General features: G+C 38.7%; 1 protein-coding gene across 6 annotated transcripts in view; it reads right to left on the reverse strand.

Annotated features, from left to right (window-relative positions):
- The window catches only part of lcorl (ligand dependent nuclear receptor corepressor like), a 78,422-nt gene that overhangs the window by 55,987 nt on the left and 694 nt on the right, over window positions 1-21,741 (reverse strand). The gene's annotated exons all lie outside the window — the stretch shown is intronic.

Genomic DNA, 21,741 nt, shown 5'->3' on the forward strand with positions numbered 1-21,741 from the left:
TTATGAAAAAAGAGATATGAGTTAAGGAAGAACCACATTAATTGAACAACAGTTTATTTTAATTAATTAATTAATATACCGCTCTTCTCACGCAGGGGACCCTGCTTCTTCCAAACAGTGCAGGGGTAGAGCATGAGTGACTTTTTCCTCATACCCAATCTATCTCCCGACTGGTGGATTGTCTGTATCCCAGTAACAGCTATGCAACAAAAGATAAGCCTCTTCCCAAGTTAATTTTCTCAACAATGTTATACCGCATAGGATAGAATCATTCACATTCTTTCATTCAGTCACTTTGTACAGTGAAGTCAAAATAGATATGGGGTATTGACGACAATCTCTTATGTTGCATGGTTCCCTAAACTGCCATCTCAATGGGTAGTACCCTTATTCATTAAAAACTAAGTAACATTTCCAAGCACTTAATAATACTCTGGCCATATACATTCCTGTTACATTTGCCTATATGCAAACAATAACCAACAAATCAATTATGTCAACTTAGTGTTACTGTGCATTTTCAAATTGGTTCCGAATTACAGCGATCTTTAGATGAACCTATTAGTTTTTCTTGGCAAGATTTGTCATAGTACACGTGGGCTTTGCCTTCCTCTGAAGCTGAGAGAATATTACCTACCCAAGGTAACCCTATGGATTTCCACTGCTAAGCAGAGATTTGAATCCTGAGGTGCATCTACACTGTCAATATAATGCAGTTTGAGATCACTTTAATTAACATAGCTCATGGAATCTGGGAGTTGTAGTTTTACAAGGTCTTTAGTCTTCTTTGTTAAAGAGTGCTGGTGCTTCATGACAATATTCATGATTCCACAGCACTGAGCCATGGCAATTCAAGTGGTGTCAAACTTCATCATATTATCAATGTAGATGTACCCCTGGATTCTTAATCCAACACTCAGCCCACTATATCACATTGGTTCTCATAGTGTGAAGTTCCTACATGAAAAACATTGCAATCTGGATTCTATAACAGATGGTAGTGCATGCACTGGTAACCACAAGTTTGGACTTCTGCAATGTGTTTTACACTGGGCTACCTTTATACCAAGTTTGGAAACTCCAGCTGTTTCAAAATACAGCAGCCAGATGGTTACAGGAGCATCTAGGAGTGAGCATATTACACCTACCCTAATGTCACTCAACTGGCTGCAAATTATATGCCCCCACTATTGGAGGTACTGAAATTAGGATGCATTTTACAATCCATGGCATCCTAGAATCGAAGAAATACAATATTATATATATTTAGATGCTGGTTGTTCTCTTGTAAAGAGATTCAAAATGGCAAACAGTGCTAAAACAATACAATATGCAATTTAAAACCTAAAGACTACAAGCATTAAAACAGAATTAAACCTCGAGCAATCTAAAATAGTTAAAAAACCAACTTTGCCACATTTTCATAGGAGTTGCCCAGATTTCTTATTTTTAAATGACAAAATGTGATAATAGAAGGGGGAGAGGCCCTTCACAGTTCTATAGAGAAAATTATGTTTTCTATGGGCGGTCCAACTGTTACTCAGTTATTCTTTAGGAGGAGTGTGTGGATAGGTATATGCATTCAATCACACATACCCACAACTGTGGGCTTAGCTAGTGTTGGACTAGAATGTTTTAAAAGTGCAATGCAAGTATAAGAAAATATAAAATAAGTTAAATGAAATTGTGAGGTATCCATAATCAATTAATAAGAGTGCTCATATTTTAGGAAATAGCCTTTAAGTAGCATAGCTGAACACTAAGGTTACACTAAGGTATGAAGAGGCTTGGGGATGAGCTAGGAAAATAACATCTCTGTTTCCACTGTGCATAAAGCATAACAGATCAAATCCAGAACTGTAAGTCCCAAACAGAAGTATTTTTAAGGAAAGAGGTTTCTGGTAAATATGAAAGGGAAAAATACACCACCAAAATATACCAGTATATTATCAAAGCTATTATGTCCTTTGGGATGTTATGAACTGCTATGAACTCAATAATGTTCTCTCTGTGTATATGTGGGTGTGGGTGTTAATATTCTATGATATAACTGATTTTTAGTATGCCATTATGTCCTGAAAGTGACTCAGCAGAAGCCCATTATGTTTTAACTGGACAAGCTAGATATTTTCTTTTAAAGTGCCTCAATTTCACTTCCAACACTTACAGAGCACTGATCAGTTTAGCATTGGATGAAATCATAATGAGGTAATAATGAAACTTATGCATTTACAGATTTAACAGGATAATATATGCTAAAATCTGAATGACTCGAGATGTTTTTCTTTATTTTTAGGTACAGTAACTTATAAAACCACATCTGTAAAAAAAATCTAAACATACTTAAAATACAGTTTAGAACTTTAGCTGCCTGTTCTCAGCCAGTTCTTTTAATCCTGGAAAATAGTCTTCAAATCTATTACCAGCACAGTTACTGCACATTCTGAAGAAATCCAGGTTGGCATTATGTCCCATCACTACCAAGCTGTCATATAGACAGATTTCCTTTTGTTATATGCAGGGTTATAAAACAATTGTAGACAAAGGTTATCATGGCAGACTTCTTTCTAATGTTCAAAATACTAAAAATATTCTAAATAACACAACGTTCTGCAATACTAATGTTATGTCACTAAAAGACATGAGGGATACAAATTTAAATGTATTCTTAATGTTTTCTTCCACTATCATTTGACAAGCATTAGAATGGTCACATGTTTGTAACAAATAAATTCAAAGGAATCCTAAAGAAGGGCAGAACAGTATATTGGGAGGCTTAATCCTCACTGCAGTGTTTTGTTCCTTCCATATAAACTCACTTGCTAGCAATTGACCTTTTTTGTTATAAGACATCCAATTCAACAGAAGAAAATACAATCCCACTCCTCAAAAACTGATATACCGTATTTACTTTAGTCTAATACGTATGGCTAAATTATGTTAAAAAATTAACATGCACATTAGATTTGTTTCAACAAGATCACAGATCAAATGAAAGGTAACATCAGGGAGGCAAGCAGCAGAATGGCGAACAGTCAAGGGGAAGCCAAGCCCATCAGTCAGCCTGGGGTTCCCAACTGGCCTCATTCACAAGGCCTCCCCTTGATTGGTTTACGTGTTAGAATCCGAACTGGAGGTTCTGAAGGCCTCCTTTAATGAGGCCAGCTGAGAATCGTGCGAGGCTGGCTTCCCCTTGAGTGTTGGCCCTTCCACTGCCTGCCTCCCTGATCCGACCGTCTGCGTCACTGAGCCTGCCACCCTCTTATTGAGCCTTACTGGACTCACTCCCCCCCCTCCCCAGCTCTAATGTGGTTTGGGCCCACTCCCCCGATTTTAGTAGCAGAGGATGGTGGATGAGAATGAATACATGAACGAAATTTGCTGATGCATTACACTTGCCAGCAAAGGCTTTTTTGGTTTTCGGGGTTTTAAAAATTAAGAGTGTACATTAGAGTCAATGGCTCATTTGACTTGAGAAAATACAGTACTGTTCAAACATATATTGTGTATCCTTACTCTCATAGTCATAGAAAGAGACACGCCTGTTATTTATTTTTTGCTTGATCACTCACGCCCAAATTCTATTTTTTCTCTCTTCTCCAAGGCCTTGTCCCATCAACATTCTTTGCAATACTTTCACCCCCTTACTTACATTTCCTTACTACAGAAGCATTTTGCCTTTTCCCTTTCTTGAATTTCTCTCTGCAAGTAGTATCCAATTAGAAATCTTTTCCCTTCTCTTTCTCCTGCTAGAATTCAATTAGAATTGTTTTCTTCTTCCTCTGAGAAAACAGTTTTAATTGGACACTAGCCCAGAAGACAAAGGAAAGAATTGAAATGATTCTCTTCTACCTCTCTGTGACTGCTGGCAGATCCACAGGGTCGTATGGCTTGAGCATAAAATGTGAGGTAAATTAAAGAGAAAATGGGATTCAGAAGCCATTATAATTTGTAATCTTGCAATGGGAAAAGCACCTACCGGTAGTAGATACCTGGAAAGGAAAAGTGGTGCCTGTAAGTTTTAAACTGTGGTCCCCAGAGACAGAAATGGGAATAGCACTAACTAAAAAAAATTATAATTATGAGGATTTTTTTTTTACATTTGATGTTTTGTAGAACTGCCACTTTACAATAAAATCCTTATTTAATTCACAAACTTCATATCTTAAAATGGAATGGCTTTCTATCAAAACAGATGGAGTTACAGATTGTGTGTGTGTGTGTGTGTGTGTGTATATATATATATAAAATAATGGACTTAATATTTTCTCATTTCATAAAATGTGTTTATCAATCTAGCAATCATAACAAAACAAAATAGACTGTGCATTAGCTACAAAAATCTCAAAATTGAATGTCTTTTAAACTACAAAAGGGTTTTCATTTAACAACATTTAAAAAAGGATTCATCAAATCTACCAGAAAGCTGTTCCAGAATAGGGTGAAACAATCTGTCCCTCATCTTATTGTAAAAACTATAATATGGAAGCAGAGAGACTATAGTTAGAATAGCTCCTGAACAACAAAGTCTTGCATCAGCATATATCTTGAAAATACTCTTCTATCATCTTAATGAACCTAGCATTGTCCTTTACCAGGAAAAATGTGCCCCTGTATCCATTGATAGTTTACTTGAACAGAAAGAGAGATCCATATATGGTGTCTGCGTAGCTCTGGACGGAGCAAGACTCGGAGACAGAGACAGGGCCTATGGTGGAAGACCAGCATGACCACCCATCTGCAATGCCCTATGGGATTTACTAGAAATGCTCGAAGAGGTTAAAGGTGATTGAGCTCATTGTGGAACTGATGGTACCCATAATCATGGTAATAATAGTCTACAAATGGAAACGTTTCGGTGTAACCACTTAGGAAATCTATCTAAGAGACATAGAATCTGGAATATTGTTTTCTGACTCTATGATGTTGTATTGATCTTAATGGTACTGATAAGACAAAATCAAGTAGTGCCCTTGGGGCTTCAGGACAGAGAACGCCAAATTGTACCAGTGGCTGAATGGGAAGATAGCTCTAAAAGTGTTTGTGGTATTCTGTGAGTCCCATGTGAAGAAAGGGGGACCAGGATAAGGGGACTCTCCCAAGGAGACACCTATAAACTATGACAGCCATGATGAGGTGGAGTGGAGTGACCTGGAACATGAGCTGATGCGTTCAGTATTTCACCTTCTAACACTATGCCTATGATGATAGCATACAGAGACAACTTCTGCTCCCTGGTATCAACTTCCAACAGATCTGAAGAGTGTTTTGATTTGACAGAAAAAGTGTGGAGAGCTCACTCTCATGAACAGACACAACTGAAAAACCTGACTGAGCCCAAGTTCTTGATGGCACATCTTGATATTGAGACAATACCATCTGGGATCATTGTCTGGATGCATCATAATCTTTTGCTTTCCTTTTGTTCTTATGCCATCTGTAAAAAGACCAATTAAGATCTTTAAAGTGAGCCATCGGTAGCCCCAAGTTGGCATCTCTAGTGAACAGCTATGGGTGGAAAGTATTCAAGGATGAGCATCTTGTTCAAAAGTGGGACAATGTATGGCATCCTGAGATATTCCAGGCAGAAATGAAGCAGGACTGATTGTTGTGAGGTCAACAGTTTGTTCACCAGATTTTTAATTTAGTTTTTTTTATTTTAAAGATCTGAGAAATTAAAATGAAATTTAAACCAAGAATAGGGATGATCTATGACCAACATTATATCAGGGGTCCCCAAACTTTTTAAGCCGAGGGCTGGTCCACAATCCTTCAGACTGTTGAGGGGCCGGATTATCATTTGAAAAAAAAAAATACAAATTCCGATGCACACTGCACATGTCTTATTTGTAGTGCAAAAACAACAACAACAACGAAAGAACAATACAATATTTAAAAATAAAAATAATTTTAACCAACATACATTTATCAGGATTTCAATGGGAAGTGTGCTCCTGCTTCTGGCCAATGAGATAGTCAAGTTAATTAGGGTTGTTGTTGTTGTTGTTGTTGTTGTTGTTGTTGTGTGCCTTCAAGTCATTTCAGACTTTGGGCGAGCCTAAGTCTAAAATATATTTATTTATTATTTATTTATTTACTGCATTTATTTACTACATTTGTATCACACCCTTCTCACCCCAAAGGGGACTTACAAATTATATGTACATACAATATATTATATTATTAGCATAGCACAATATTAGCATTATATATTACTATATTGAACTATACCACTATACTGTAATATTATTAGTAATATTATATGTAATATAGAATATATAATTAATATTATATGGTATTATTATTAGTGTTATATTGTATTACATTATAATATTATTATCAATAATATATATATATATATACACACACACACACACACACACACACACACACACACACAATATATTATATTATAAAACTGAGGGCGGGGGCCAGGTAAATGACCTCGGAGGGCCGCATCCGGCCCCCGGGCCTTAGTTTGGGGACCCCTGCATTATATGATCAAGCAGAAATAAAAAGATTATAGAAACAATACACTGAAAAACTATATAAAAAGGCAAAAGGATGACATATTCATTTCCTAAAGAACCATATAAAAAGGGGACTTCCAATTTTAAAAAGTAAAGTGGAAATTGTATTCAGTGCACTTGGGGGAAAAATAGCAGGAAGAGAAGACATACTAAAAGAGCTGCTTCAAGAGACAGAATCTATTCTAGGTCTATCTAAAATCTATAAACAAATATAAGAAACAAAATAATGCCCCATAGAAATGCACGCTATACATGCCAGTCCCCAAGAAAGGGTACACCAACGATAGTAATAAGCGCCCATGTAAGCAAAATGTTCAAAATGGTAAAACAAAGATCTTGGAGCAAGAATGTGAGACATCCAAATTGGGAACAGGAAAATAAAAGACACTAGGGCTCATATCGCGAGTATATATTGGACAATGAAGCACACCAAAGGATGTCGGAATAAAATCAGTCTGTGTTCAACAGATGATAGCAAAGATTTTTGATTGTGTGGATCATTAAAAAATATTGACCATTCTTTAAAAATGGTTGTCACAACATTTGGTTTTCCTCATGTGTAACCAGTAGTCAGAATAAGAAGTAATAATTGAAGTTGGGCCCAAATACTGTTTTTTCTGTTTCTTTCGTGTTTTCATACCGTTCCGTCCATTCGGATGGCACAGAATGGTATAACCCCCTCTGGAACGAAAAGAGCAGTGAAACAAAAAGAGGGGGAACAGTAGCCATTTGGTCGGCTGATTTTTGCTTTGATGCTCATAGGCTCGGCAGGCAAGGCCTAGAGCTGAGTGCTCGACGCTCATAGGGCCTGCCTGCCGATCGCTCGATGCTAGTAGGCCCAGCCTCTATCCAACTCTGTATGATATTGTGTTAGTCAAGTTAATGTTCACTTAGTCCTGTTATGGAATCTCAGTATTTTCAACCAATGCATTGCTGGTTTATTTAGAGCTACTGCTTATCTAATGGAGTGATGGGATATGGTCACCACATTAACTTACTACGGGTTTTACAGAAGTGTTCTAAACTATTTAAACAGAATTTAAAGGTTCAACAGACTATTTAGCTGTATCAGAATTTAGTGAAAGCAGAAAACAATCTTCCATTTTTTAACTAACTTTAAGGAGCTGACTCACAGAAATCACCAGAATGACCCTTGTCAGATTACTACTAACCTACTATACAATGACCTTAGATACAAGGCAGAGGATTAAATGGTTTAATCTTATTCACTGACCCATTTAAAGCCAGTAAGGTGAGGCCAAGAAACTGAATTGGCAGGAGAACACACAAGGAGAAAGCTTTTCAGTCATAGGTGCAGTTCTGTAGCCTTATTAAGGACAATCTCCCATATTGATTTTGAAGGTATCAGCCAACTGATGGGTACTATGAACCCCTCACTTATACTTCCTTTACAATGACTGAGCAAAAATGGATCCACTTTTATAAAAACAAAACACCGTAAATTGTTCATGAGTCTTCTGGAAGTCAAAACTGCCATTAGGCGAAAGTTTTTCTTCCCCAACCCAGTGCAACAAAGTCAATAAGAAGAAATAGCAAGAGATGGGGCTGAAGATAGGAAGTGGCAAGCAAGAGAGGGCAAGGGGGAGCAGATGAACACAAACAAGCATTCTCTTCCTTTTGCCTTATTTTACTGCTCTGGATTCTTTAAACATTATTTAGAAAATAGGCAATTTGGGGAGAACATTAAGGAATTATTCTCTTGGTTAGGCACGAAATGAGTACTCCAGAGCCGGGGAGCCACCACAGAGAAGGCCCTCTCTCTCATCCCCACCAACTGTGCTTGAGACAGTGATGGGACTGAGAAAACGGCCTCCCCTGTCGATCTCAAAGCCCACGCCGGTTCATAGAAAGAGATGCGGTCATAAAGATAGGTTGGACCCGAAGCATACAGGGTTTTATAGGTAATAACCTACACCTTGAATTGAGCCTGGAAACTTGTTGGAAGCCAGTGGAGCTGCTTCAGCAGAGGCGTGTTATGTTCCCTATACCTAGTTAGTAATCTGGCAGCCCACCTTTGCACTAGATATTGAAAAGCATGGGGGAAAGAATGGAATCTATCAGGATCCCACAGGTCAAAGGCCAGGTATCCGAGCAGGTGTCCCCCAGCATCACCATCTGGGTACAATCCTCCAGGAAGGAGTGGAGCTACTGCAGAGCAGTGCCCCCAAGACCCGACCCATAAGGATACCATGGTCGATGGTATCGAAAGCTGCTGAGATTTCCAGGAGAACCAGCAGGGACACACCGCCCCTGTCTAGTTCTCTGTGGAGGTTATTGTGATGACTCATGGGCCTTGTAGTCCTGTTCCTAGTACTATTGTGGCAGACGAAGAGGAAAACATGGGGTTTTCGCCGGTTCAGCAAGAGCCGGAGTCTCTTCACCTGCAGGATGTTGATGTTTGCCCTCAAGAATTGCCCCAAACAGGCCTTGGGCAGAACTCCCCTCCGTTTCCCAGGAGGGAAAATTATTCTAAAGACAGGGGAGTCAGGGAGGCTAATCGGAGAAGCCTGAGAATCGCTGCCAAACAAATGGCTGATTAGGTCTGCTTCCCTTGGGAAATTCTAAGGAGTCATGCATCTGGACAGAGTTGGGTTTCGCTTCTCGTTCTCTAGGGAAAGAGTTCTGTTGGCGGGAAAACGAGACCCAATATAGGTGTTTGGCGCGAGGGATTCTTTGCGGAGTCAATTGATCAGCTTGAGGAGAGAGATCGTGTGTGGACTTCGTAATCCCAGTTCCTTGCTTCCTGGATCAAGCTTCAAGCCTTGCCCTGACTCACGGTTTTACCACGGACTCTGTTTCATGCTTCATGTTCGCCTTGTCTCTAGTCACGGATCTAGCCAAGAATCAAGTTTATTTCCAGCCTTGTTGTCAAGCTTCATTGGACTCTAAGACTCTGTTATTTCCCCACACTATTGCTTGGCAAAGTGTGTGTTTCGGTCAAGTGGATTAAAACTTTGAACTCTAATATCTTATATTGGACAATACATTTCTGGACTATATTTGACCTCATCTGAAAGGTCTGCTTCTGAACTTTATTCTTCACTTGTTTTTATTGATTTCATATATTTCTTTAATAAAGATATTAGATAGAGACTGGCCTCTGTGTAAGGTTATTGGTGCTCTGCAGCCAGGGACCTGACAGTTATCCACCAAGGCGACCAAAACTGTTTCCAGGTCTAAAACCAGATTGCAATGGATCACGCTAATCGGTTTCTGCCAAGAATCCCTGGAGTTGAGAAGCTACCACCTGGTCCAGAACCTTGCCTAAAAAAGAGAGATTGGAAATAGGCTGGTAGTTGTTAAGAATAGAGGACTTCATGGATGACCTTTTTAGAATAGGTTAAGACCAAGCTTGAGGAGTAAGCAATGTGCCTGTCACATTTCTAGGCAGCTATCAAACTGGATAACCAAATATGTATTACAACATCAACCTCGTATTTTTATATACCAATGCCTCCAACTTTTTGTGTGTGAAAAGAAACCCTTGCCATATTATAGGGCTCATAAGATAAGACCATTGAATAATCTGAAAACACAGACAATATTCCCCTATTTTCCACATAGTTCAATGCACCTGCCAGCTTTTACAATAAATAAAAGTGACTAAAGAGTAGGTATTTTAAACAAAATCACTGCTGTATGCATTAAATCACCAGATCCATAAGCTATAGCAACTCAATTAAATCAAACAGGACACAAGCTTTTATGAGAGTATAGCAGCATTTATCACAGAAGACCAACTTGATAATTTAAAAGATGTATACTGTTTTGCTGTCACTTTAGTTTCATGACGCTCCCTTTTGGTATTTCAGAATTAAATCTTTGAAGAAAGTTGAATGGCTTGAAGATTAAATACCAAAAGACAAAGTAATCACTAGAAGGCATCAACAGACTGAGAGTAACAAATTACATTTGGGCATCAATTTTATTTATTATTCTCCAATGTAAGCGAAACAGAACAACAGAACCCGATCTCTATCAAAAGTAAAAAAAGACACTGCTACCTACATAATTGACTATCTGCATTAAAAATAAAGTACCAAAGCTTTAAAGAGCTGCAATGTATAGCCCATTGTTTACTACCCTAAAGCATCTGGTTCAACATGTGAAAAGCTAAAACTTCAGCATAAAGCATTCATCATTATAGTAATGGCATTCCTACAAGTAAAGCCAATAGAGAAAAACAAACAACTATTTTGGCACATGAGAATGGCAAAACAATGCATTCGTGGTTCTCAATGTTTATAATCATTTCAAACTGTTCTCATATTAGCTATATAGTCACAACTTCAGGTGCTGTAAATTTCTTTCAGCAAGGTATAACATTAATGCCTAGAGTCAGATCCTCTGTGGGTCTCCTAGAAAAAAAGTGAGCATAAATAATGTAAAAAAAAAAAAAAACCCCTAGTGAAAATTAGGGGGGAGGTACGAAGAACACATTGGGGTGCATTGAAAAGTAAGCTGCAGAGATCTGCTGAGTGTGGGGAAACGGGAAGACTTCAGACATGGAATGCAGACATTTACTGGTAACCTGTAGGCGACCACAAAAACGAGGGGGGTGAGAGTTGAGGCAAGGAAGAAGACAAAAGACTTGTGCATCCATGGATTTTGTTATACAGCTGAGGGGGGGGGGGAGTAGTATCAAGTCCTAGAGGATACCAAGGATTCACTCTCATGTATGAGTCAAGAAGATTTAGACAAAAAGTAGAGCCAAAAAAACTAGGGTTGTTTAAATAAACGTCAATGCCAGTATAACAGGCATGGGCAAATTTGGCCCGCCAGGTGTTTTGGATTTGAACTCTCAGAAATTTCAGCCAGCTTGCCAGCTGTCAGGAATCATGGGAGTCAAAGTCCAAAAGCCTGGAACGCCAAAGTTTGCCCATGCCTGCAGTATAGGGACCGAGAGTGAAGGCAACAGAATTACAAGTGTCTCATATAAAATCTATAACAGGAGTGGGGAATGAGGAACTTTCCTGGAGCAACACATCTCCTTTTCTACTATCAGGCCTTTTTGGTTAAACATACAACATTCAAATGAAAAGCAAGTGGGCAGAAGGGAACCTTTTTTGAAAATGGCATTGGAGAGAGCATTAAATAGAAAAATAACCCTCAAGTTTTGCTAACTTAAGGTGAAAATTAAAAGTCAAATAATTCCCACACCACCCTGTAATATAACAAAATCTTCTGTCAACCCATGAAAGTGGCTTAGTTGGGAAGTTGAAAAGCTTCTATTTAGCTGTAGGGAAAATGATGGAAAATATACAGTGTTCCCTCGCTACTTCGTGGTTCGCTTATTGCGGACTCGTTCTTTCATGGGGAATTTATTTATTTATTTATCTACCCTATTGCTGCTTCTCCTCAGGGTTGCCCACCCTCACTAGCTCACTGACCGGGCAGAGCAGTGTTCCTTTTTCCCTGGCTGCAGGAGAAGAGGCAGCCAGGTATGAAGCAAAGGGGCAGCCCTGAGGAGAAGCAGCAATGCGGTAAATAATCTACTTTGTGGATTTTCACTTATCACAGGTGGTCCTAGAATGTAACCCCCGTGATAAGTAAGGGAACACTGTACTCTCAGAGTACAAATAGTTTATGTTCTACATTAAGTCCTGTGAATATTTCAAAAGGCTAGCTATATCTTATTCAGCACCACCTATATCATTATTATCTAAAAATAAAACAGAAATGTTGCCAGAACTGTAAGAATACATATTTGCTAAGTTTCTGTACGTTGAAAAGACCGGAGGTTCAGCTCCAAGTTTTTATTTCCAGTTTTGGTCTACCTGCTATTCAGGGAACATAAAATACTGTGGCCCTTTGTTTACATACTGATCCCTGGAAAACTGGGGTGCCAGGTGGGCTTGCTTTTAACTTTCTCTCAGTTCCCCATCTTTTCTATCAGTTTAATGCTGCCTAAATATAATCCATCCATCATTGTCTCTCTAAATCACCTTATATGTGGACGCCCCTGTGGTGCAATGGGTTAAACCTTTGTGCCAGCAGGATTGCTGACACAGGTCAGTAGTTTGAATCCAGGGAGAGCAGGTGAGCTCCCTCTGTCAGCTCCAGCTCCCCATGCGGGGACATGAGAGAAGCCTTCCACAAGGATGGTAAAACATCGAACATCTGGGAGCTCACTGGGTAACGTCCTTGCAGACAGCCAATTCTCCCACACATGGAACAGGAACCAGGTAAGTGATTATATGTTGAGTGTTTTAATTCCATTTATGTCTTAATTGAGGTTTTGTTTTTCATTTTCTTTTTTAATATTGTTAACCATTTTGAGAACTTTTTGGTAGAAAGACAGGGAGAGAATATATGATACCTTTAGAGCAGTGTTTCTCAAACTGTGGTCCTTCAGGTGTTTTGGAGTTCAGCTCCAAGAAATCACAGCCATCTTACCAGCTGTTAGGAATTGTGGAAGTCCAAAACATCTGGAGTTTAAAAACCACTGCTTTGGAGATGGTCTCCTCTGACAATAGCAGAACAAATTGCATCCTGTAAACTTTAAAGCTCATGCCGTCCTTATGCTGAGAAAGCAAGAGAAAACAAACAATTGTTTAGAACAGTGCAGTTTGAAAACAGTTTAATCATGTTTTGTATCTGAGTATGATTTTGTCCCTTGTATAATACAACCCCATTATCCAAGGATTCACTACCCATGATTTCACTTACCTACTCTCCAAAAAAGACCCTCCCCCCAAATGTATTTGTGTGCCTCCCTAGGTCCTCTAGTGTGATTCTTTGGTATGCTTCTGGCCCAGGTATAGTCAAAATATGGGATTCACTATTATCCAGTTTTAGATGGGAGTGGGGCAGGGGGCTATGGAACATTCCATACAGATATGGGAGTCATAATGTACCCTTAATAAGCAAGTTGATGTCAACAACTACAGAGGAATGAAAGTCAAATAAAAAAGGAAAAGATACAGGAAAAGTGAGAGAGTTCTCTGCTGATGTCCATAAACCTGGGAAAATTCACATTATAAACATTATTAAGTTAAGCAAATCTTCCTAGCAAATAGAGCAAACTAAACACTTCATGAGAAACACAGATTACTGTGGCCTAACTTCTCTCTGCCCCACCTTTATCAAAAGGTAAATGCAAATAGGGGAAGGTCCGACCTCAGTAATTTCATAACCAAGATTTTCAAAAATCCAAATGAGGAGTCTTCTATTTCTCTCCCAACTTTCCACAAGTTGTAACATGCAGCACAGGCCACTAGGCAAATTCATTCATGAAAACATAGGTTCCATCTTCACTGACCATTTAATGCAATTTGAAACTAATTTCAAACTGTGGCAGCCAGACAAACAATTCCCACAAAAGAATGCCCGTAATGTGCATCAGTATTCTGTGGTTTGTGTAATCATCATCCAGGCCTTAAACCAGTTCCAGATGAAACCATTTTCTTCAGTACCGGCTTGAATCTGCATTAAATGGGACTTTTTTCATGTCAGGAGCAACTTGAGAAACTGGCCTTAATGAAACAGGGATTATATTATACAGTAGAGTCTCACTTATCCAACACTCGCTTATCCAACGTTCTGGATTATCCAACACATTTTTCTAGTTAATGTTTTCAATCTATCATGATATTTTTGTGCTAAATTCGTAAATACAGTAATTACAAGATAGCATTACTGCGTATTGAACTACTTTTTCTGTCAAATTTGTTGTATACATGATGTTTTGGTGCTTCATTTGTAAAATCATAACCTAATTTCATGTTTCATAGGCTTTTCCTTAATCTCTCCTTATTATCCAACATATTCGCTTAGCCAACGTTCAGCCGGCCCGTTTACGTTGGATAAGTGAGACTCTACTGTAATTGTACTATAATTGCAATAGTTTAAATAAATGATGCCTGAATGGCCCCACCATCTCGTATCTTTCACCCAGTAAGCCCAGAGGCAGGAAAGGTCTTATCATATTTCTTTCATTCTAAAATGCTATTGATTGTAACACACACACACACACTTCAGTACCACTACCACCAACAAAAGAGCTTCCTAGCTGTCGCTGAGTGAGCTTCACTACAATGAAATAACGGTGATTCTACACTTGCAAAGCATGCCACGTTATTCAATAATGGAATAGTGGGATAGAGCAGGAACGGTCAAATTCAGAGGCGGGGTTTTTGCATAACAACAAAAGATGTGGTGCCATCTGCAAAGGTGGATTTTTTTTTTAAAAAAACTGAGATTCTAAGACCCACCCCATATTTAGAGGTGTTTATAGGGGGGATAGGAGCCCTGGTGGCGCAGCGGGTTAAACCGCTGAGCTGCTGAACTTGCTGACCGAAAGGTCGGCAGTTCGAATCCAGGGAGCGGGGTGAGCTCCTGTTGTTAGCCCCAGCTTCTGCCAAGCTAGCAATTCGAAAACATGCAAATGTGAGTAAATCAATAGGTACCGCTCCGACAGGAAGGTCATGGCACTCCACGCAGTGATGCCGGCCACATGACCATGGAGGTGTCTATAGACAACACCTGCTCTTTGGCTTAGAAATGGAGATGTGCACCAACCCCAGAGTCAGTCATGACAAGACATAATGTCAGAGGAAAACCTTTACCTTACAGGGGGATAATAGTATGTCTTAAAATAAAAGAAATACGGTATTGTAGATATTAGGTTACAGAGTGGAGCAAAAATGCTTTAAATAAATAAAAACTGTTACTTATTGTGAGGTTTGTGCTGTAGGGCTACCGTATAGCATGGCTTCTTAAACTGTGGGTACTTTTTAAATATAATATATATTGAGAGAGAGGGGGAAGAGTTTGGTTAGATGTAATTTGTAACATTGTCACAATTTCATACATACAATGATATATTTTTTATCCCATATTACACATTCCCTTTACAATTCTATACATCTATTACTTATACCTATCCATGTTTCCCTCTCCCTCTGGGAATAGAATCATAGAATCATAGAATAGTAGAGTTGGAAGAGACCTCATGGGCCATCTAGTCCAACCCCCTGCTAAGAAGCAGGAAATCGCATTCAAAGCACCCCCGACAGATGGCCATCCAGCCTCTGCTTAAAAGCCTCCAAGGAAGGAGCCTCCACCACGGCCCCGGGGTGAGAGTTCCACTGTCGAACAGCTCTCACAGTGAGGAAGTTCTTCCTGATGTTCAGGTGGAATCTCCTTTCCTGTAGTTACTCAATAGTTACTCAATGATTTATATTATTTGTTTGATCATGAAGACTTTTTGGTTCAGTTCCTTATTTTTTTCTTTCCCCTTTGCCCTGGCTAAAAGTTTTTTCCACTTCAACTCCCAGTTTTCCTTTGGATGACTATTTATATATTTTGTTCTCCTTTCATTAAATGTTTTTAAAAGCCTTGTCCTCACAAGAAGTGAAGGAATTAATTTCTAACCAGCAAGAATGATAATTACAAAAAATTGGAAAGATAAAAGCGAAATTCAATTGGAAGAATGGTATAGAGAAGTTTGGAATATCGAGATTAATGACAAACTGACTTGTGACATTAAAGTTAAAATGGGAATATGGAAACAAATGGGCTTTTGGAAAATCTGGGAGAAGTTTATAGATTTTCTATTTATAGAAGGACAGGGGCACAAACATGCAACAGAAACAATGACATTCTGGAGATAAAGAATAAGATACGTTGGTCCAGGTGAAGGTGGCACAAAGAAAAGGGAAAGGGACGGGGGGGCACAACCCCCTCCCCCAAACATATTTAAGTAATTAGAACAGGGGTCCCCAAACTAAGGCCTGGGGCCCACTTGTGACCCATCGAAGCCATTTATCCGGCCTCTGAGGCGGCAGCTCCCTCCTCCTCTGCAGAGGAAGGTGCACGCGGTGCAGGGTAGGAGGGAAAGGCACAACCTTTCCCATCTCCTCCCTCGCCTGGTGCATGCCTTCCAAAGCTTTGCTCGTTTATAATGGTATTTCAATTATTATTTAATTATTAATTATTAAGGGGTGCACTGCTTTACTAGTGCTTTTGATGCACAAAGGCAGAAGGAGGTTGGACTAAATGGCCAAAGGGGTCTCTTCCAACCCTCTTTATTGTTTTTATTATGATTAACATTAAAGCTTTATTTGTTCCTGTTTTGTTTGTTTACTTCAAAATAAGAGATGTGCAGTGTGCACTGCATAGGAATTTGTCCATAGTTTTTAAATTTTATTTATTATTTATTTACATCATTTTTACCCCGACTTTCTCCCTGGGGGGACTCAAGGCGGCTTACAATAAATAGACAAAAATTCAATGCCTAAAAACAGTGTACAAAACAACAATTCATATAAAAAACAGATACCATTACAAAATAAGATAAAAATATATATTTTTTTAAAAAACTATAGTACGGCCCTTCAATGGTCTGAGGGGCCGTGAACTGGCTCCCTGTTTAAAAAATTTGGGGACTCCTGAATTAGAAGAATTGCATTAGAACTGTAAGTGCAGTACAAAATTAGATGTTTATTATTACATCTATCATTATTTTACATTTTTAATTATATATTATGATTGTGACTTTACTTGTTTTTTTAAAATATATATATAGCCCTGCCTTAAGGTGCTGCTCTTTAAAAAGCAGTTAGTGAATTCATGACAGGGCCACATCTAAAGACTGATAGCCGAAAAACTTTATTGGGGAGTACAGAAATCAAGAACCATGCCACCATTTGATTTGCAAGACCATCTTGTTTCTCCTAGATCACGCATGGGCAAACTTCAGCCCTCCAGATGTTTTGGATTTCAACTCGCACAATTCCTTTTCCTCCAATATGCTTAATTTCCCTCCCAATAGAATATACAATTAACCATTTTGAGAAGTATCTAAGTTGAGAAAGTACATTGTATTTAAAAAAAGAAAAGAGGAATTATTGATGTCTTAATACAGTTTATACGTAAAATCATTAAGAATGTTGACATTTTTCATAGTTGTTAATCTAAAATAACAATACGCATAATAAGATGCTTCCCATCTAGTTTATAACTTTCTCTGCTTAAAACATATTATGCTTATAATTCTGTTACCATCTTCTATCTTCTTAAGTATATTTTGTTTTATCTCTCTCCCCATCCCTTACCCTTTTCTTTTGTCCATTCCACCTGGACCTATTCATTTTATCCTTTAATTCCAAATTTTCATTGTTTCTGTTGCAGGTTTGCTCCCTTTTCCTTCAATGAATATAAACTCAATACATTTACCTCATATATTACAAAAATCTGCTTCCTTCCATATTCCCTTTTTAACTCTAATGTCATACCAGCTGTTAGGAATTGTGAGAGTTGAAGTCCAAAATACCTGGAGGGCCAAAGTTTGCCCATGCCTGCGGCATAGTGACCTAGAGCAAAGGCAGAAGCTCCTACCCATTACCCACCCCTTGCCCAACCAGAGGGAAAATAGGCAGTCCTTCCTCCTTCCTCATCTTTTATTTCAACTTGTGGCATTTAACAGAAAAGTGGAGGAACCTGAAGCATATGGTGCACTTGCCATTTTGGGCATTTTATGTGGAATTTTCTTACAGAAAGTCAACATATCAGAAAACTGGATGGCATGTGGGATTATGTTGCAGGGTTGTCACGTACCTCTTAAACTCTCAACAGCATAACAGATTAACAATGATCTTATTTGCAGGTTTGATATAACCACCACTATTATCCCCAATCCCATCCAGTATTGCATTCCCAACAAATGATGTCAGAGAAACACTGCATGTTGCTTATTTTGATACACAAATATCACCATCCTGAATCGTAGCTATGGGTGGCCCTAAGTTCCATACATCACCCTTTTAATGCCATTCAAGTTGACAATTTAGTGAACACCTTTCGGACCGGGGAACCTTTTCTCTGCAGATGCACAAAGAATAGTCTGCTATAATTTAGTTACATCAGACCCATATCGCAACAATCAAGTTCATCTGTTACTTGCTCTTTCCAGCTTTACAGCTGCATATCTAAATGTTCAATCTATATATATAAAAGGGTAACGAAATTTCGGCCTAGGACAAAACTACACATCCCAGAAACACTAAACTTGGCAGCACAACCCCTCATCCATGCTTCTACGTTCATACAACAAAAAGAAAAGAAAAATAAAGTCCTAATTAGAGGGAGAGGAATAATTGTTTTTATTCAATTGCTGCCAGTTAGAAGGCTAAGCTCCACCCACTTGGTCTCCTAGAAACCCACTCACCCCAGGGGACAGACAGAGTTAGGCCTCACTTAGGCCTCCTCCACACTGCCTATAAAATACAGATTATCTGATTTGAACTGGATTATATGGCAGTGTAGACTCAAGACTCTTCCACACAGCTATATAACCCATTTATAATCTTATATTACCTGCTTTGAACTGGATTGTCTTGACTCCACACTGACATATAATCTATTTCAGTGTGCATTTTATACAGCTGTGAAGAAGGGGCCTCATATAATCCAGTTCTAAGCAGATAATATAAGATTATAAATATACAGTAGAGTCTCACTTATCCAACATAAACAGGCTGGCAGAATGTTGGATAAGCAAATATGTTGGATAATAAGAAGGGATTCAGGAAAAGCCGATTAAACATCAAATTAGGTAATAATTATACAAATTAAGCACCAAAACATCATGTTATATAACAAATTTGACAGAAAAAGTACTTCCATGCACAGTAATGCTATGTAGTAATTACTGTATTTACAAATTTACCACCAAAACATCACAATGAATTTAAAACACTGACTACAAAAACACTGACTACTAAAACGCAGACTGCATTGGATAATCCAGAACATTGGATAAGCAAATGTTGGATAAGTGAGATTCTACTGTAATAATTAACAATACAATCTCTAAAATCAGAACACTAAATAAAGAACACCACTCTGAAAACAGGGGAATCCCACACACGAAACAATCAGGGCCAGCTAACACCTCCCAACAAAGTATTCACATCACCAAAGTCTGGCAAATCATCTGTTTTCTGAGAGTCACAGACAGTACAAATACATAAAATATTGCAAAGACCACCACTCTGAAAACAAGGGAATCCCAGACAGGAAACAATCAGGGCCAGCTAACACCTCCCAACAAAAACTTCCCTCAGGGAGGAAGCAGCCAGGCTTTAAAGCTCCAAGCCCATTACATGCTAATCATTTTGCCTAATTGCAGCATTCATACTTACGTTCAACAGACAAAAAAACAAAAAAAAAATCAGAAATATTGTATATTCACAAGCTTTAGGAAATAATATCCCCTGAAGGCGCAGTGTGTTAAAGCGCTGAGCTGCTGAACTTCTGGACTGAAAGGTCGCAGGTTTGAATTGTGGAAGCGGAGAGAGCCCTTACTGTTAGCCCCAGCTTCTGCCAACCCTAAAGTTCAAAAACATGCAAATGAGACTACATAAATAGGTACTGCTCTGGCGGAAAGGTAACGGCGCTCCATGCAGTCATGCCACATGACCTTGGAGGAGTCTACGGACAACGCCAGCTCTTTGGCTTACAAATGAAGATAAGCACCAACCCCCAGAGTCAGACACGACTAGACTCAATGTCAGGGGAAAACCTTTACCCTTTACCTTAACTACCAACAATTCCTCAATACTTTATTTCCCATACCACCATACTTCGCCACAGCAACGAGTGGCCGGGCACAGTTAGTATAATATATAATGCTGAGTAGTCCACTGCATGTTCACTTCTATCAGCTAGCCATTTCAAGGTCTGTACTCATGTTTTGGAACTCTGCTATTCCTTAAGAGCTTTAGCAGCTTCCTCTGATGAGAAATGTATAAGCTAATCAAAGATAGCTTTTCATGACTCAAATATAGCTTTTCATATTGAGTATATGGAAGGTTTTCATTCACTCAGCAAAAATTAGTATTAAGATCCAACAGAATTAACAAGTGTCTCATATAAAATCTATAACAGGAGTGGGAAATGAGGAACTTTCCAGGAGCAACACACAGCTCCATTTCTACTACCTGGCCCTTTGGTTGAACATACAACATTTTAATGAAAAGCAAGTGGGCAGAAGGGAACTTTTTTTGAAAATGGCATTGGAGCATTTCATAGAAAAATCACCCTCAAGCCTTGCTAACTTAAGGTGGGAATTGAAAGCCAAAGAACTCTACACCACTCTATAAGAGGGCATTCTCGGTGGCTGCTCCTACCCTATGGAACATGCTCCCAAAAGAAATTAAAACACCTCTCTCCCTTGTCTCGTTTAAGAACCAACTAAAAACCTTCCTGTTTAAACAGGCATTTAGCAAAGAAAACTAATAAAGATTGACAGGAACATCATATGTTATGGACTGGAGTAGAGTGCAATATATGTTTCAATATGATGCCATATGAACTTGAATGTATACTGTAGTTGTATTTCTTAATCTGTTTATTCTATTATGCTTATATTTTATTGTGATGTACTGATTACTGTTTATGTGATTTTAATATGTTGTAAGCCACTTTGGGTCCCATGAGGGAGAAAAGCAGGATATAAATCAAGACTTGTTATTTATTATTATTACAGTAGAGTCTCGCTTATCCAACGTTCTGTATTTTCCAACGCAGTTTGCCTTTTAGTAGTTAATGTTTTTTAAACATTGCAATGTTTTGGTGCTAAATTTGTAAATACTGTACAGTAATTACTATATAACGTTACCGTGTACTGAACTGCTTTTTCTGTAAATTTCTCGTAAAACATGATGTTTTGGTGCTTAATTTGTAAAATCATAATGTAATTTGATGTTTAATAGGCTTTTCCTTAATCCCTCCTTATTATCCAATATTTTTGCTTATCCAGCGTTCTGCCGGCCCATTTATGTTGGATAAATGAGACTCTACTGTATTTGTTGGGAGGTGTTAATTAGCCCCGATTGTTTCATCCTCACTTGCCTAGTTCCCTACAGACCTCACAAAACTCTGAGGATGCTTCCCATAGATGTGGGTGAGACCTCAGGAGAGAATGCTTCTGGAACATGGCCATACAGCCCGGAAAACTCACAGCAGCCCACATTCACTCAGTTCTCCACCTTCTCCATAGGTCTAAGGTTACCTAAATATTACCCATCTGTCACCTTATTTGTATTCTGAAGTTTGCTCATGCCTGATCTAGATGCATGTAGTAGACAAACTAAGGCACACCATGCATCTCGAACTAAGGAGAGCTGTTATGCTCCCACTGATCAGTCAAAGAACATGGGAGAAGTCCGATACGATGCCTTGTGTT

This window comes from Anolis carolinensis, chromosome 5 (genome assembly GCF_035594765.1).
Source record: "Anolis carolinensis isolate JA03-04 chromosome 5, rAnoCar3.1.pri, whole genome shotgun sequence".
NCBI lineage: Eukaryota > Metazoa > Chordata > Lepidosauria > Squamata > Dactyloidae > Anolis > Anolis carolinensis.